At 45.1% G+C, this 18,750-nt stretch overlaps 1 pseudogene; it reads right to left on the bottom strand.

Annotated features, from left to right (window-relative positions):
- Positions 1–1,921: 1,921 nt before the first annotated feature.
- Positions 1,922–2,060, bottom strand: LOC119319809 (annotated as a pseudogene).
- Between the last annotated feature and the right edge of the window lie 16,690 nt (positions 2,061–18,750).

The raw sequence follows: 18,750 nt of genomic DNA, 5'->3' as shown, positions 1-18,750 counted from the left end.
CCATCCGGCGCAGGAGAAAAGTCAAGCCGGCCCATTGGAGAGACCGAGCTGCCCGCGCCCGGGGAAGCCGCTGGAGCGGGCGAGGGCGCATCTGCATGGGCGTGACGTGGCGTACATGGGGACGTTTCCTCCGGCGACGTCGAACGGGCGGAACCTGCAGAACCAGGAGACAAGCTGGATTCGGGATTAGCAAGCAAGGTCGTGTCATATCGCCGCATACGGTCATCCACTAAAGCTGGCTCGGTTAAGGAAAACAGAGAGGGAGGCGTGGATAACAGCGGGGACGTGGTGGATGACTGCGAAGATTGATCAAACGGAAATACAAGCTCGTCAAAAACAACATCCCGCGATATATAGATGCGTCCTGTGGACCGATCCAAACACTTGTACCCTTTATGCATGGAACTGTAGCCCAAGAATACGCACTGTATGGAACGAAATTCAAGCTTCCGGTTATTGTATGGCCTAAGGTTGGGCCAACAGGCACACCCGAACGCACGAAGAAATGTGTAGTCGGGTTGTTCATTGCGAAGGCAAGTGATTGGAGCAGAGTTCTGAAGAACTCGTGTGGGCATGCGATTTATAAGATAACATGCTGTAAGAAATGCCTCATCCCAAAAACGAACCGGAAGAGATGAATGAGCAAGCAAAGCGATACCCGTTTCAACAATATGGCGATGTTTGCGCTCGGCAATGCCATTTTGTTGGCTCGTGTGAGGGCAAGAGACCCGATGAGTGATCCCTTCCCTTTGAAAATATTTGTTGAGGCGACGATACTCGCCACCCCAGTCGGTTTGAACAGTTTTAATTTTAGTATTCAACATGCGCTCAACATGTTTTTGAAAGGTGTAGAAGGCTTGCTCAACATCAGATTTTCGCTTAAGGAGATAAATCCACGTAAAACGACTAAAGTCATCTAAGAAACTCACATAATATTTGAAACCACCCGCAGAACGAATTGCAGGGCCCCATACATCGGAATGAATAAGTTCAAGTGGTTCATGTGTAATATGAGTAGAATCTCGAAAAGGCAATTGATGAACTTTAGCTCGTTGACAAGCATCACAAATACTAGACTGAAGCGAGGGTGCACAAGCGAATTTATTTGATCTAAGGACTGACTCAACGACTTCTTTTGAAGGGTGACCTAATCTTCGATGCCATAGTTCCGGGGAGAGCTTGACAGCGGAGAGAACTCGAGGACTTCGGACGACGATGGATGATTTATTGAGGCTTGGCACCGGGTAAAGGCCATGGCGACTTCTACCGCGAAGAAGAACTGTCTTGGTTGCTCGATCCTTAAGATAGAAATAATGAGGATGAAATTCAGCAAAAGCGTCATTATCAGAAACAAGTTTGTGCACGGATAGGAGATGCTTGTTAACATGTGGAACATGCAGTATGTTGCGAAGGTGAATTGGTTTGGATGAGCCAGAAAAAGTGGAATGTCCGATATGGGAGATAGACATACCTGCCCCGTTTGCAGCATGCACCTTGTCCTTGCCGCCGTAGCGCTCGTGGATGCCGAGACGGTCGAGGTCGCTGGTCAGGTGGTCGGTCGCACCTGTGTCAGCGTACCAGTCCATGTCCACGGTGTACCCCGCGGAGCCGGTGTTGGTGTTGACGGAGTTGCCGGAGCGCTCGCGCTGCTCGTCGGGCTGGAATGCATGGTTGAAACGATTGCGGCAGTGAAGAGCGTCATGGCCAAACTTGCTGCACACTTGACACTTCAGGTTGGAGCGGCCGTTGCCGCGGCCACGCCCGCCGCGACCGCGCCCCTGTCCGCCGCCTTGTCCGCCATGTCCGCCGCCTTGACCGCCATGTCCGCCGCGTGCACCATTGCCGCCGCGATCATTGGCACGAGCAGCGGTGTTGGCGGAGGGATGGATTTCACCTGACGAATTTTGCTGCTCCAGGCGAAGTTCAGCACTAAGGAGATACGCATAGAAGCTGCTGAGACTTACTGGATCATCTCGCGCCGTGATCGACGCGATGTGTGGCTCGAACTCGGAGCCCAACCCAGCGAGCATGTAGCCGAGCACTTCATCGTCAGTGAGGGGCTTGCCAATGGACGCCATCGCATCAGCGAACCCCTTCATCTTGCGGTAGTAGTCAGAGGCAGAGAGGTCCTTCTTCTTCAGGTTGGAAAGTTGATACCTGAGCTGCATGATGCGGGCACGATTCTGCGAGGCGAACATGTCGTGCAGTGCAGTCCAAACAGCGGCGGAGGTCGTCAGCTGGGTCATCTGCCCGAGGATGTCCTCGGTCATGGAGCCGAGGAGGGCGATCATGACGAGCTGGTCCTGCTGGTACCAGCGAAGAAACTCCGGATTGGCCACATCAACAGCCGCATCACCGGTTCCTTCCTTGATGGTGTGCGGCGGGGCTGCGGCGGTGCCGGCAACATAGCCGAACAGGCCGTTTGCAGCGAGGGCGGGGACGGCTTGGGTCTTCCATAGCAGGAAGTTATCGCGCGTAAGGCGCAGAGTGATCAGGCTACCGAGCGAGGTGACCGAGATCGGAGCGGAAGTGGAGGAACCGGCGGACAGGGTGCCGGCGTTGAGGGTGGTGAGGGTGCCGGCGGTGCCGGAGAGGGAAGCAGCAGGGTTGGTGCCAGTCATGGTGGAGGAAGTGAGATTGGATCTTTCGCTCTGTATACCAAGTCAGAAAGATTGATTTGCCGTGATTATCCCCGTAGGGTTGGCCGTGTATTTATAATAGACAATGCGTGATCGCATCTGTAGATACAACAGAATACAGGATCCTAACAAGAGGATAAGTCTATACACGGATAAGTACTGATAAGTCTATACACGGATAAGTACTGAATTTGTTAGCTCTAACTAACACAGCAATATACGATTGTTAACATTCCCAAATGGGCTGAGTATGTAATTTTCGATACAGACAACTTGCGCATATGCAAACCTGCACATCTCAAGGATCGATGAATCGTTGTTAGGTTCAATGAACTTTTTTTGAGGCACTTGGTAGGTTCAATGAACTTCGATGTAAATAATGTATACTTGGCAGGCGAGTTTGCATAGGTAGCAGCCCAACAACTGTGCTAACATGCACTTGTTAAGCTTGAAAGGTTCGACTCTTACCTTCCCAGATTATGCTTGGCCTGAAGCTAGCTGTCATAATTCTATACTCATCTTACTGCAACCCAGTTGATATAAACTAATGGTCGAACTAGTCTATGCTTTGTTTTCTGCAGCTTGGTTGTTGACTATTCTCTCCCTCACCTCCAAGGGATCCCTTCCACAATCACAATCTTCCACAATCATTTTCCTCCTTTGCCACAACTCTCCTCTTCTGCTTCTTCTTCTGCATCCTGATTTCGTTTAGGGTGCTCTGCGGTCCTGATTTCGTTTCCATTCATTTCTGCCCTTTTATGAAAACAGAAAAAGGTTCGATAATCTTTCAAGCTTCTATGCATAGGTTTTATTTCTGAATCAAGAGAAAAAAACTCAAAAAAGGAGTCTTTCCGCATTCTAGTTATGTTTACCAATTTTCCTGTCATTCTTGCCGAGATTTCAAAATAAACAAAAAAATAATAGTGAACTTTGTTGTGTATTCTTGTAGTTGATAGAGTAAAGAAGATTGTTTTCGGTACTCTTTGCATCCAGAATTTCAATTTGATTGAACGTGAATTGCCCTTGTCTTCCTTGTTCTATTTGAATACAGAAAACAAAACTAAAAAAGAATTTCATTTGTGTCCTCTTCTCTTTCTGTGATCAAGTCTCCTGGAGGAAGTTTTGTTTTCCTTGTGACAAAACCTTATATTTCTTCTGAAACAAGTTCCGGAGAAGGGTTCTTGGACGATAAAAGAAGAGACACAGTAAGCAATTCCTTGCAACTATATCTGTTCTAGCTTTCCCCTCCTCTCTGGATCTTCTCTTCTGTTGTATCCCCCTTTTTGCAACACTAACCATAAGAGGTGTGTTTTTGCTTGTGCAGGCATCGATTAGAGCAGTTCCGGTTCGTTCGTGCTTCCTACAATTTAGACCACTACGTACAGATATAGTATAGGAGGACTGCTACCTCTTGAGCTTGCGTTGGATTTCTCCGAAGAGGAAGGGATGATGCAACAGAGTAGCATAAGTATTTCCCTCAGTTTTTTAGCACCAAGGTATCAATCCAGTAGGAGGTCATGCTCAAGTCCCTCGTACCTGCACAAAACGATAGCTACTCACAACCAACGCGATTAGGGGTTGTCAATCCCTTCACGGTCACTTACGAGAGTGAGATCTGATAGATATAATATTTTTGGTATTTTTGGTATAGAGATGCAAAGTGAAAAGTAAAAGGCAAAGTAAAAAAGCAAAGCAAGATTAAAATGATGGAGATTAATATGATGAGAATAGACCCGAGGCCATATGTTTCACTAGTGGCTTCTCTCAAGAGCATAAGTATTCTACGGTGGGTGAACAAATTACTGTTGAGCAATTGACAGAATTGAGCATAGTTATGAGAATATCTAGGCATGATTATGTATATAGGCATCACGTCCGTGACAAGTAGACCGAAATGATTCTGCATCTACTACTATTACTCCACTCATCGACCGCTATCCAGTATGCATCTAGAGTATTAAGTTAAAAACAGAGTAACGCCTTAAGCAAGATGACATGATGTAGAGAGATAAATTCATGCAATATGAAATAAACCCCATCTTGTTATCCTCGATGGCAACGATACAATACGTGCCTTGCTGCCCCTTCTGTCATTGGGAAAGGACACCGCAAGATCGAACCCAAAGTTAAGCACTTCTCCCATGACAAGAACTACCAATCTAGTTGGCCAAACCAAACGGATAATTCGAAGAGACTTGCAAAGATAACCAATTATACATAAAAGAATTCAGAGAAGATTCAAATATTATTCATAGATAGACTTGATCATAAACCCACAATTCATCGGTCTCAACAAACACACCGCAAAAAGAAGAAGATTACATCGAATAGATCTCCACAAGAGAGGGGGAGAACTTTGTATTGAGATCCAAAAAGAGAGAAGAAGCCATCTAGCTACTAACTATGGACCCGAAGGTCTGAGGTAAACTACTCACACTTCATCGGAGAGGATATGATGATGTAGAAGCCCTCCGTGATGACGGCCCTCTCCGACGGAGCTCCTGAATAGGCCCCAAGATGGGATCTCGTGGATACAGAAAGTTGCGGCGGTGGAATTAGGTTTTTGGCTCCTGCTCTGATCGTTTGGGGGTACGTAGGTATATATAGGAGGAAGGAGTACGTCGGTGGAGCACCGAGGGGCCCACGATGCAGGGGGCGCGCCCTAGGAGGGTGGGCGCGCCCCCACCCTCGTGACCGCCTCTTTGACTCCTTGGAGTAGGGTCCAAGTCTCCTAGATCACGTTCGGTGAGTGATCAGTTGAAAGTACAGCGGGATATTTCGCCCAAACTGCGAGTGTCGTGTTCTCCATAGGGACTAGACGATCAGCAATGATGCTCGACTAAAGCTAGGTAATACAATTCAGATTATGAATGCCAGAAAATAAACCTAAGCTATCTAAGACGACTCCGGAAAATCAACGACAAAGTAAATGAAAAGAAGCAAAGGGAGGTTTAGATTATACTCTCAGTCTTTTTGGTATTTTCATATTATTTTAGAAACTGAAAGGCTAACATCAGTGACAAGGGAAGTCAAAAGACATGGACATATATATCTAGCAAGCGTATGAAAGAGGGAAGAAACAAAATTACTTGACAGAAAACATATTATTTAAATCACAAGCACACACACACATATATTTATGTAGCAAAGGTACTTGAGCTAACATATGAACTGAAATTAAACAAGTTCACTGGAAAATCACAAGCATAAATGCCACTGGTACATAGCTAGCACAAAGACTAACAAATGAACATCAATTAGACTATAGCAAAGTAACTAGTACAGACAGATTACAGTAGATGTCAAGAAACATACACATAGGGGATCACACACATATACTAGAAGATTACTATATCACAGAGCATATCACACATACTAAATATTATCCAAACAACTAGACATTAACTAGTCAGAGCACATAATAAAGTGCACTATATTTTACAAGTCCGAAACTGAACAATTGTCAGGTTGCAAGCTTTTATCAAATCTGAATATTACATCTCTTAAAACATCTCAATGCTGAATATTACAAAGTACTGAACAATAAACTTCTCAAAATTACAGAAATTTGAGATCAGAGAGAGAGAGAGCAGCAGTAGGTAGGTTCAGAGAAGAAGGGTAGCAGGGGAAGTAGAGAGAGATAGCAGCAGGGGGTTGGGAGCAGCAGCAGGTTCAGAGAAGGAGGAGCAGCAGCTGAGGGGAAGGAGAGAGGTTCAGAGAAGAAGAAGAAGTACCAGCAGAAAGTTGAGGGGAAGAGCAGCGGCAAGGGTACGATAAGAAGCAGAGTAGGAGAAACAGAGAGATGAGCAGCGGCAGGGGCGTGGGAGAAGTAGAGAGGCAGGGGAAGGAGCAGCAGCAGGCAAGGAGGAAGAAGGAGGAGAAGCAGCAGCAGGGAAGAGAGAAAGAGCAACAGTGCGGGGGTGTTCACGCGGATGACCAGACGCCCGTGCCGCCCTTGTCTGGTCGGGCATGCAAGACGCGGCGATGGCTGGAGACGATGGTGAGTGGTGGATGCTGCTGGTGGTTGTTGGCGTTGGTGATGGATGGCATTGGAGGGATGGTAATGGAGTGGTGGCTGGATGGCGCACCACCACGCCGGCCTGGCTGTGGCGGTGGCTGGAGGTGAAGAAGGAGGGGTGAGGGAGAGAGATGTGATGCCAGGCCCGATTTTGGGGATTGAGAGCGCTAGGGATTTGATTCCCCCGATCGGATCTTCCATTTGCACGTTAGCCCCTGTCCTTTTCTTCTCTCTGCACAAGTTGGTCCTCTTCTTAAGTTTGGCCCCTCTGATTATTTCTTTTTCTTCACGCTTGAGTCACTCCGTAAATTACAGTAACCACAACTTCTTGACACTCTCCATTATAGAAGGATTTTGGGCCTTTTCGCCCTTTTCTGCAAAACATGGAGGAGTGTTGTAAATGTAATATAACGGGAACATCCGAATATTTCTTGAGTAAATAATGTGAAAATATGATTACAATGTGATGCAAAAAATCTAAAAAGATTATATGAGGAAATGCTCTGTCAGTGAGAAAATCACGTTCCCGAAGGTTTTATTCCGTTTGGACTCCATTTGATATTCTGTTTCTCCGAAATACTGAAATAGGCAAAAAGCAGCAATTCTAGGCTGGGCCTCCGGTTAATAGGTTAGTCCCAAAAATAATATAAAAGTGGAAAATAAAGCCCAATATAGTCCAAAACAGTAGATAATATAGCATGGAGCAATCAAAAATTATAGATACGTTGGAGACGTATCAGGCATCCCCAAGCTTAATTCCTGCTCATCCTCGAGTAAGTAAATGATAAAAAAAAGAATTTTTGATGCGGAGTGCTACTTGGCATAATTTTAATGCGAATCTTCTTAATTGTGATATGAATATTCAGATTCGAAAGATTCAAGACAAAAGTTTATATTGACATAAAAATAATAATACTTCAGGCATACTAACAAAGCAATTATGTCTTCTCAAAATATCATGGCCAAAGAAAGTTATCCCTACAAAATCATATAGTCTGGCTATGCTCTATCTTCACCACACAAAGTATTTAAATCATGCACAACCCAGATGACAAGCCAAGCAATTGTTTCATACTCTAACGTTTTCAAAACTTTTTCAATCTTCACGCAATACATGAGCGTGAGCCGTGGATATAGCATTATAGGTGGAATTGAATGGTGGTTGTGGAGAAGACAAAAAGAAGATAGTCTCACATCAACTAGGCGTATCAACGGGCTATGGAGATGCCCATCAATAGATATCAATGTGAGTGAGTAGGGATTGCCATGCAACGGATGCAATAGAGCTATAAGTATATGGAAGCTCATCAAAAGAAACTAAGTGGGTGTGCATCCAACTTGCTTGCTCCTGAAGACCTATGGCAATTTGAGGAAGCCCATCATTGGAATATACAAGCCAAGTTCTATAATGAAAGATTCCCACTAGTATATGAAAGTGATAACATGAGAGACTCTCTACTATGAAGATCATGGTGCTACTTTGAAGCACAAGTGTGGTAAAAGGATAGTAACATTGTCCATTCTCTCTTTTTCTCTCATTTTTTGGCTTCTTTGGCCTCTTTTATTTATTTTACGTCCGGAGTCTCATCCCAACTTATGGGGGAATCATAGTCTCCATCATTCTTTCCTCACTTGGGACAATGCTCAAAAAATGATGATCATCACACTTTTATTTTTCTTACAACTCAACAATTACAAGTCGATACTTAGAACAAAATATGACTCTATATGAATGCCTCCGGCGGTGTACCGGGATATGTAATATGACAATGATGAATGTGTCATCATAAACGGAACGGTGGAAAGTTGCATGGCAATATATCTCGGAATGGCTATGGAAATGCCATGATAGGTAGGTATGGTGGCAGTTTTGAGGAAGGTATATGGTGGGTGTATGATACCGGCGAAAGGTGCGCGGTATTAGAGAGGCTAGCAAAGGTGGAAGGGTGAGAGTGCGTATAATCCATGGACTCAACATTAGTCATAAAGAACTCATATACTTATTACAAAAATCTAGAAGTTAGCAAAGCAAAGTATTACGCGCATGCTCCTAGGGGGATAGATTGGTAGGAAAAGACCATCGCTCGTCCCCGACCGCCACTCATAAGGAAGACAATCAATAAATAAATCATGCTCCGACTTCATCACATAACGGTTCACCATACATGCTGATATGTCCCCGTCGTATCTACTTTTCCAAACACTTTTGCCCTTGTTTTGGACTCTAACTTGTATGATTTGAATGGAACTAATCCGGACTGACGCTGTTTTCAGCAGAATTGCCATGGTGTTGTTTTATGTGCAGAAAACAAATATTCTCGGAATGACCTGAAACTCCACAGAACATCTTAGAAAAAATAATAAAAAACCTCGCCAAAGATGAAGACCAGGGGGCCCACACCCTGTCCATGAGGGTGGGGGGCGCGCCCCCCTCTAGGGCGTGCTCCCTACCTCGTGGGCCCCCTGGATGCCCTCCGACGCCAACTCCAACTCTATATATTTGCTTTCGGAGAGAAAAAAAATCAGAGAGAAGAAATCATCACGTTTTACGATACGGAGCCGCCGCCAAGCCCTAAAACCTCTCGGGAGGGCTGATCTGGAGTCTGTTCGGGGCTCCGGCGAGGGGGATTCGTCACTGTCGTCATCATCAATCATCCTCCATCACTAATTTCATGATGCTCACCGCCGTGCGTGAGTAATTCCATCGTAGCACTGGCCCCGGGGGGGGGGGGTTAAAATAATGATGACCCTCGGGAGCGCGACTCCCAAGGGAAAAAGGGGCTAGGTGGCCAATGGTAAAACCAATGTTGGGCATTGCTGGAGGAGTTTTATTCAAGGCGAACTGTCAAGGGGTTCCCATTATAACCCAACCGCGTAAGGAATGCAAAATCCGGGAACATAACACCGATATGACGGAAACTAGGGCGGCAAGAGTGGAACAAAACACCAGGCATAAGGCCGAGCCTTGCACCATTTACCAATTATATAGATGCATTAATTAAATAAGAGGTATTGTGATATCCCAACAAGCAAACATGTTCCAACAAGGAACAACATCTCCATGTTCCAACAAGGAACAAACTTCAATCTTCACCTGCAACTAACAACGCTATAAGAGGGACTGAGCAAAGCGGTAACATAGCCAAACAACGGTTTGCTAGGATAAGGTGGGTTAGAGGCTTGGCTTAACAATATGGGAGGCATGGTAAGCAAGTGGTAGGTATCGCAGCATAGGCATAGCAAAAGAGCCAGCATCTAGCAAGCAAAGATAGAAGTGATTTCGAGGGTATGGTCATCTTGCCTGAAATCCCGCAAGGAAGAAGAATGAGTCCATGAAGAAGACAAACGGATGTAGATGAACGGATCCTCACAAACGCGACGTAATCAGAACCAACCCGAAGAAGCAACACCGGAAAGAAGCACACAACAAAGTAAACAACCAACACATGAACATGGGATGATATGCGGGATGCGGTATGTGATGCATATGCATGATTTGGAAAGGAATGATTGAACCTGGCCTCAACATGGAAATCCAAGAGTACCACTGGAAAGGTGAGGTGATTTCAGTTGAAATCGATATAAAGATCACCAGAATCGGATGGACGGTTTGGAAATGGCAAGCAAAACAAATATGGCACCGGTCTGCGATAATCAGCAAGTAGCCATCTAAATGCATCAAGATAAATATGCTACATCACTCAAACATGACAACAAAATACATGGAAGGGATCCACTCATGATGCTTCACAAAAGATGAACACTGAGCTATGGCTAATTCATCCATTAACAGGTTCAAACATGCATGGCAAAAGTGCAAATGATAACAGGTTTCAGACTTAGTGAAATTAACACAAGTCTGGAATTTATCATCAGGAAGCATACTTTAGAGCATGAAAACTACATGCTACAGAACTTAACATGGCAAAGCAAGGCATGGCATGAAGGTACTCAAAGCACTTAACAAAAGTCCCTTAGTGACCTTGAGCCAAAAGGGATCGGGGAATACAATTGCAAGCATGTGAACATGGCAAAAACATAAACAGATTCCAGACTTAGTGAAAAACTGGAGCATGCAAAATAGTTAACGAGTAGGCATGTTTACGAGCTCGATGCACTCACTACAGAGCATGGCATGACAAACTAAGCATACACCCATCAAGAATACATGGCATAGAAGCTAGACATGGCAAGAACAATAACATAGCATGCACGGATCAATAGCAACAACCTCGGCAAAATCGCTAAACATGTCAACAATCTGCCAGGATCATTTTATAGCAAAAGTAGAGCTCGATTGACTCAAGCTAGGGTGCTCCATAAATGCAAACAAAGACATGGATGGATAGAGCACCACAATGTTAACAAAACATCCTTACTGATCATCCTCAAAATAGGCACGGATCACTAGGAAACAACATGAACATATGGCATAACAACACAAACAGAACAAGGACTTAGAGAAAATCTAAGTCCCTGAAATCAGCATTACCGATTACCCTATTTTGCAAGCTTGTGCTAGTCAGCACAAATATTCCAAACATACATGGCAAGCACCCCTATAAAGATGGCATGACATATAACAAAACACATGTAGAGCTCAGGATCATAGCATGCACACATTAATCATGGCAAAAATGACAAAAAGCTATTTGCTGAAACAGATCTGACATATTCATCACATAGCCCTCTTCCAACAGCATTTCGGGCATCAAGATGAGCTCAAATGAAAATGATGCAATGAGATGAAATGATGACTCATCGAGACAAACATTTTGATATGCTACACGCCCGAAACTGAGCAACGGGTGATGAATTATGAGCTGATGAACAGAGGCATATGAATCTGAAAATTTCAGGACTTAGTCGATTTGGGAAAAAAACATGCGGGCGTCGAATATCTAAAAAGTGCCCTGGGCGAAGGATAGAGGGGGGCTCACCACTGGGCTCGGCCCAGAACGTGGAGGGGTGAGGAAGATGGGCCTGGTCCAGCGCAGGGCCGTGGTCAACGGCGAAGGCGGATCGGGGCCCTCCTGATCCCCTTGACGGGTGGCGGCGGCATGAGGGAGATCGGCTCCGGCGATGGGGATGGCCGGAACCGCGGCGGGCGGCACCAGATCTGGGACCGGACGGCACCTGGGCTCCTCCCTTGGGCGGATCGAGGCAGAAGCGCCCCTGGACGGCGCCGGGGAAGCGAAAGGGTGACGGGGGCGGCTCCGGCGAGCTCGGCGGTGACCAGAGCCAGGTCCGGCGCGGCACTGCGGCGGCGTTCCGGCGAAGATGGGCGGAGGCGACGAGGCGGCGGCGCAGAGCGATCCGAGGCGCGAGGTGGCGGCGCACGCGCGGGATCTAGCGGCGGGGAAGATGGGCTTCGCGGGCTCGCCCCGGGCCTAGGCGGGCCGCGCGGCTGGGAGACGCGAGGAGGACAGGTGGCGTGCGGCGGTTGGCCTGGAGTGGCGGCGGAGATGATGTGTCGCCTCTGGATTGGACGGAGCGACGTGGCGGCGGGATGGACGCGTCCGCCGGCGAGACGGACATGTCCGGCAGCGCGGTGGAGAAGATGGCTAGGGTTCCAACCACGAAAAATGCGGGGAGGCACACATATTTATAGGTAGAGGGAGCTAGGAGGCTCTAAATGAGGTGCGGTTTCAGCCATGCGATCGTGATCGAACGACCGAGATGATGGAAGAGGTTTAGGTGGGTTTTGGGCCACTTTGGAGGGTGTTGGGCTGCAACACACACGAGGCATTTTCGGTCCCTCGGTTAACCGTTGGAGTATCAAACGAAGTCCAAATGGCACGAAACTTGACAGGCGGCCTACTGATAGTAAACCAAGGCCGCATGACAAGTCTTGGTCCAATCCAAAAACGTTTAACACCCGCACAAGAAAAGAGGTAGAAAGGGACACCAGAAGACATAGGAGCGCCGGATTGCAAAACGGACAACAGGGAAAATGCTCGGATGCATGAGACGAACATGTACGCAAATGAAATGCACATGATGACATGATATGCAATGCATGACACACAAGCAATGACAAGGCACCAACAACGAATAACTGGAGGACACCTGGCACATCGGTCTCGGGGCGTTACAACACTCCACCACTACGAGAGGATCTCGTCCCGAGATCTAGAATGGCACCAGAGGGAAAAGGAAGAGAAAGGTAAGAGGTAAAACTAAGTTGCTTCTTTGACAAACGAGAGAAACCAAAGAACCTTGAGAGGTTAAGCCATTTCGAGAAAAGAATACAACGGAGGTGACAGAACTTGAAAAAAACACTCTGTTAGAAAAGAGAAACAAGGAAGAATGAATTCGGACAGCACTCCGGTTGAAAAGAGATGAAAGACTTGATAAAATGAAAGAGCTTGAGCAAAGGGGCACAATACTCCGGTTAAAAGGATAAGCATGACAAGAACAAGAAGAAGGTTTGAAGAGAGCAGCAACACAATGCCTCCGGGAGAAAGAAATAGAAGATAGATAATTGAAATAAAAGAATGGAGAGGAAAATGCCAACTTCTGCCACAAAAGAGCTTGAAAGGCATCTTTAGGAGAAGGGTCGAACAGAGTTGTTGGAACACCAACAACGAAAAGAATAAACTTGATATGGTCTTATGGAATACATCTCAAATTATGAGGTGACAACCTGCCACTCACGGAAAAAAGAATTGGATTGATAAGAACAAGGAGACGAGAAGCTATCTCACCAGGAGGATAAATGAAGAACTTGGATCATTTATAACCACCATAAGAGCGACAATCCTTAAAGGAAAGCTTTAGGTGAAATATAACCCAAGATAATTCCAATGAAGAAAGTGATGGGTTTAAATACCTCATTCTTGACAACATGTGAATCATGAAACATGAACTCAAATTATCAAGAATGATATAATACCACCTCCATTGATACGGAAGGAAGAATTGCACTCCGGATTGCAAGATGAAGAATACTTGAGCTCCTTAGAAAAGAATATCGATGAAAAGCTTCGAGAAGGAATTAAATCCTTGATGAACCATCATGTAGAACCTCCATGAAGAACTCCGGTAAACAAAGGAATGAAAAGAAAGAGAAATTGAAAACACAAGGTGAATCCTTGCAATGATTTAGATGGAGCTTCGCGATGATATATTTGAGAGAGCCTGGAACTCCGGAAAAGAAAATATGAAACAATAGAAACCGAGAATTTGGTGAGGCTTCGGAATAAGGAGTTGAATTTAGTCGATGAAACAAGAATAAGAATTACATTATGCTTATCCTTCATCAATTAAATTTATGACAACCAAAGGATTTGTCATACTACTTATTCTCGTGGAAAGGATTAAGATAGGTATTGCGCAACCTTGGAAAGGTCTTCGACGGTCCACCGAAAGGGTTGAAAGAATGAATAAATTGATATGATAACAAGGTAAGAAGAATCTTGAACGAACCACCGTAAGAATTGAAAATGAACGAAGAGAAGATAAGGAAACACCGGGAAGAATTATAAAATGAACGAGGATGCTTGAGAGGATTTATATACATGAGAGCGAAGAGATCACGAGCCGATTAGAGATCACTTGAATGAAGCACCGGTAAGATTGGAGAATGATAACTGAAAGCTGAGAATGAATAAACCTGAATTGATGGACTCCAGATAGGTGAAAGGAATTCTCACAATCAAAACAATTATGAGAGGATGGCCTTGAACTAGAACCACGAATCTTGAAGAGAATGAAGCAAGATTTAGAGAAAATTCTTCTTCGGTCTTCAGAATCTGAGAATTACGACGAGAAACACCACCATGAATTGTTGAGATACTCCGGAATGACGATTTTAAAGGTTGAACCAACGATGAAAAGAATTTGAAAGATCTTGGAGGAAGACATATGACTAATGACAATTCATTCTTACGTCAAACTTTAAAAGATTTGAGAATAGCTCCGGTGAAAATTGGAAGAGTCAGGTAAGATCCTGGGAAAAGACCTGTGGGTTAGGGCCCACTCAAAAGAAACACCGTTAAACGATTTGAAGGTGAGATTGCACCGGTTGAATTAAATGGCTTGAATGAAGTAACATCCTCGCAAAAGCTGGAACGAAAGCAGAATGGAAACACGAATCTTTGAGATATCTTGAGCACTCCGGAACAATTGAATAGCGAGAGGAGAATGATTATGAGGTGCACCGGTATGGAGAAACATTTGAAACGAGGAAAAAATATGGTCAACAAAGCTAGACTTGGTTCCACCAGAGAAGAAAAAGAATGAATAATGATGAACTTGAGGCTCCGTTAGTATCTTCATGAGCATCACCGTATAAGAACATTGACGGAAAAGAATGGAGAGACTTCTCATCAATAACAAGATAGTTGATTAAAAAATCGGAGTCCTTGAAGAAAAAAAAGAGTGGGTGGGTAGGAAAAACAAAGTCAACTTGGAACGGATGAAGACAACACCGTTGAGAAGAACTGATACTTGATCTTGCGGATGCTGAAATGATCGGATCCACTTGAAGAGAAACACACTGGTTGAAAAGGATTGACATGACAAACTTCATGATCGAGAAGGATTAGTATTCAAATCGGAGTATGAGAAACACCGTTTAAGGATGGTATGGAATCAACACTTGACTTCGAAGCAACTCGAATACCACAACTCAAAAGCAAAACAAAGGATTGGCTTGCAAAATAAGCTGGAACAAACATATGATAGAGATTTCGTTCGAAGTTTTCGTGGTGGGTCCTACACGGGCTCGATCGTACAACACCATCATGTACAAGGCAGTGCACATGACATACGAAGCGTCCCTGAGTCGGCATAGCCAAGGACTCTTTAACACACAACGAGACCACTGTAAAACCAACCGTGGATAGGCGGACCACTAGATGTCGAACCCCAATTTCATATCATACATCTGTTGGAAAGATATTCTAAGAGCTACTTGAATTCCCACTTATAAACTCCCGAAACTTTCTGGTTATGCAATCAGGTGTTGGGGATACATGGGAAGCATAATATCTCACCCAAAACTAACAAATCCTACATCCAGCTGTATCCATCCTTCAACACATAATCAAGAAACCTTCAGAAATCATCTACCTCAACCTTCAAAAAGCATCCGTTATACGAGTTATGGCAATACTCCCGAACTCCCGCCCCAGTACTGGGTGGCGTCGAGGTTATCTCACCAACAACTGCATAAAAGAGATTTTCGATGTTGGCGAAACTAAACTCAGGTATTCCAGAACTGCCACGATAAAATTGTGACGACAACACCTCGGAGCTCAACTCCCCGGGACACTGTCACAACCCCTAAATGACAGGAGGCACCAAGAACAATGTTCTCGTCACAAAACCATCAGAACGATTCCAAGATACCCGCGTGATCCTAAATTTTTTTAGTGAAAATTTGAGAAGAGAAGAGTCAAAACTCTACGTCAGGATGCCTCACCACAGCGACGAAGGGACTGAGGAGTAAAAAGAATTCCTAACTCTCTGATATATATAATCCTAAATGACTCAAAACATTTCTAGACTCAATAACGCCAGCGATTCGATCAAGCAGGGGGCTCCTAGGGTCGGGGAAGGCTCTGATACCAACTTGTCACGCCCTCGATGCGGCTATATCTCCCACGTGTCGAAGCACGACTTAGAGGCATAACCGCATTGAAAGCAATGTCGCAAGTGAGGTAATCTTCACACAACCCATGTAATACATAAGGGAAAGAGATACATAGTTGGCTTACAATCGCCACTTCACACAATACATGAATAAAGCATTACAACATCCAAATGCAATCAAGGTCCGACTACGGAACCAAAATAAAGAGCAACCCCAAATGCGACAAGGTCCCCCGATCAACCCCAACTGGGCTCCACTACTGATCAACTAGAAACGAAACAAGACAAAGGACAAGATCTTCATCGAGCTCCTCCTTGAGCTTGGTTGCGTCATCTGCACGGTTCAACGGCACCTGCAAGCGGGTTTTGGAAGAATCTGTGAGTAACGGGGACTCAACACCCTCGCGATCAAGACTATTTAAGCTTATGGGTAAGGTAAAGGTATGATGTGGAGCTGCAACAAGCGACAAGCATATATGGTGGCTAACCTATTCGCAAAAGAGAGCGAGAAGAGAAGGCAAAAGCACGGTCGAACAACTATGATCAAGAAGTGATCCTAGAACAACCTACATCAAGCATAACTCCAACAAAGTGTTCACTTCCCAGACACCGCCGGAAAGAGACCATCACGGTAACACACACGGTTGATGTATTTTAATTAAGGTTAACTTTAGGTTTTCTACAACCGGACATTAACAAATTCCCATCTGCCCATAACCACGGGCACGGCTTTCGAAAGATCAAATCCCTGCAGGGGTGTCCCAACTTAGCCCATCACAAGCTCTCACGGTCAACGAAGGATATTCCTTCTCCCAAGACATTCCGATCAGACTCGGCATCCAGGTTACAAGACATTTCAACAATGGTAAAACAAGTCCAGCAACACCGCACGAATGTGCCGACAAATCCCGATAGGAGCTGCACATATCTCGTTCTCAGGGCACACTCAGATGAGACATCCTACAAGTAAAACCAACCCTCAAGTTGCCCCAAGGTGGCCCCGCAGTCTACTCGGTCGGACCAACACTCAGAGGAGCACTGGCCCGGGGGGGTTAAAATAATGATGACCCTCGGGAGCGCGACTCCCAAGGGAAAAAGAGGCTAGGTGGCGAATGGTAAAACCAATGTTGGGCATTGCTGGAGGAGTTTTATTCAAGGCGAACTGTCAAGGGGTTCCCATTATAACCCGACCGCGTAAGGAACGCAAAATCCGGGAACATAACACCGATATGACGGAAACTAGGGCGGCAAGAGTGGAACAAAACACCAGGCATAAGGCCGAGCCTTCCACCCTTTACCAAGTATATAGATGCATCAATTAAATAAGAGGTATTGTGATATCCCAACAAGTAAACATGTTCCAACAAGGAACAACATCTCCATGTTCCAACAAGGAACAAACTTCAATCTTCACCTGCAACTAACAACACTATAAGAGGGGCTGAGCAAAGCGGTAACATAGCCAAACAATGGTTTGCTAGGATAAGGTGGGTTAGAGGCTTGGCTTAACAATATGGGAGGCATGATAAGCAAGTGGTAGGTATCGCAGCATAGGCATAGCAAAAGAGCCAGCATCTAGCAAGCAAAGATAGAAGTGATTTCGAGGGTATGGTCATCTTGCCTGAAATCCTGCAAGGAAGAAGAATGAGTCCATGAAGAAGACAAACGGATGTAGACGAACGGGTCCTCACAAACGCGACGTAATCGGAACCAACCCGAAGAAGCAACACCGGAAAGAAGCACACAACAAAGTAAACAACCAACACATGAACATGGGATGATATGCGGGATGCGGTATGTGATGCATATGCATGATTTGGAAAGGAATGATTGAACCTGGCCTCAACATGGAAATACAAGAGTACCACTGGAAAGGTGAGGTGATTTCGGTTGAAATCGATATAAATATCACCGGAATCGGATGCACGGTTTGGAAATGGCAAACAAAACAAATATGGCACCGGTCTGCGATAATCAACAAGTAGCCATCTAAATGCATCAAGATAAATATGCTACATCACTCAAACATGAAGACAAAATACATGGCAGGGATCCACTCATGATGCTTGACAAAAGATGAACACTGAGCTACGGCTAATTCATCCATTAACAGGTTCAAACAAGCATGGAAAAGTGCAAATGATAACAGGTTTCAGACTTAGTGAAATTAACACAAGTCTGGAATTTATCATCAGGAAGCATACTTTAGAGCATGAAAACTACATGCTACAGACCTTAACATGGCAAACCAAGGCATGGCATTAAGGTACTCAAAGCACTTAACAAAAGTCCCTTAGTGACCTTGAGCCAAAAGGCATCAGGGAATACAATTGCAAGCATGTGAACATGGCAAAAACATAAACAGATTCCAGACTTAGTGAAAAACTGGAGCATGCAAAACAGTTAACGAGCAGGCATGTTTACGAGCTCGATGCACTCACTACAGAGCATGGCATGACAAACTAAGCATACACCCATCAAGAATACATGGCATAG

Source organism: Triticum dicoccoides, chromosome 6A (genome assembly GCF_002162155.2).
Source record: "Triticum dicoccoides isolate Atlit2015 ecotype Zavitan chromosome 6A, WEW_v2.0, whole genome shotgun sequence".
Classification (NCBI taxonomy): Eukaryota; Viridiplantae; Streptophyta; class Magnoliopsida; order Poales; family Poaceae; genus Triticum; species Triticum dicoccoides.
Note: the sequence above shows the minus strand (reverse complement) of the source record. Positions and strands in the feature narration are given on the sequence as shown.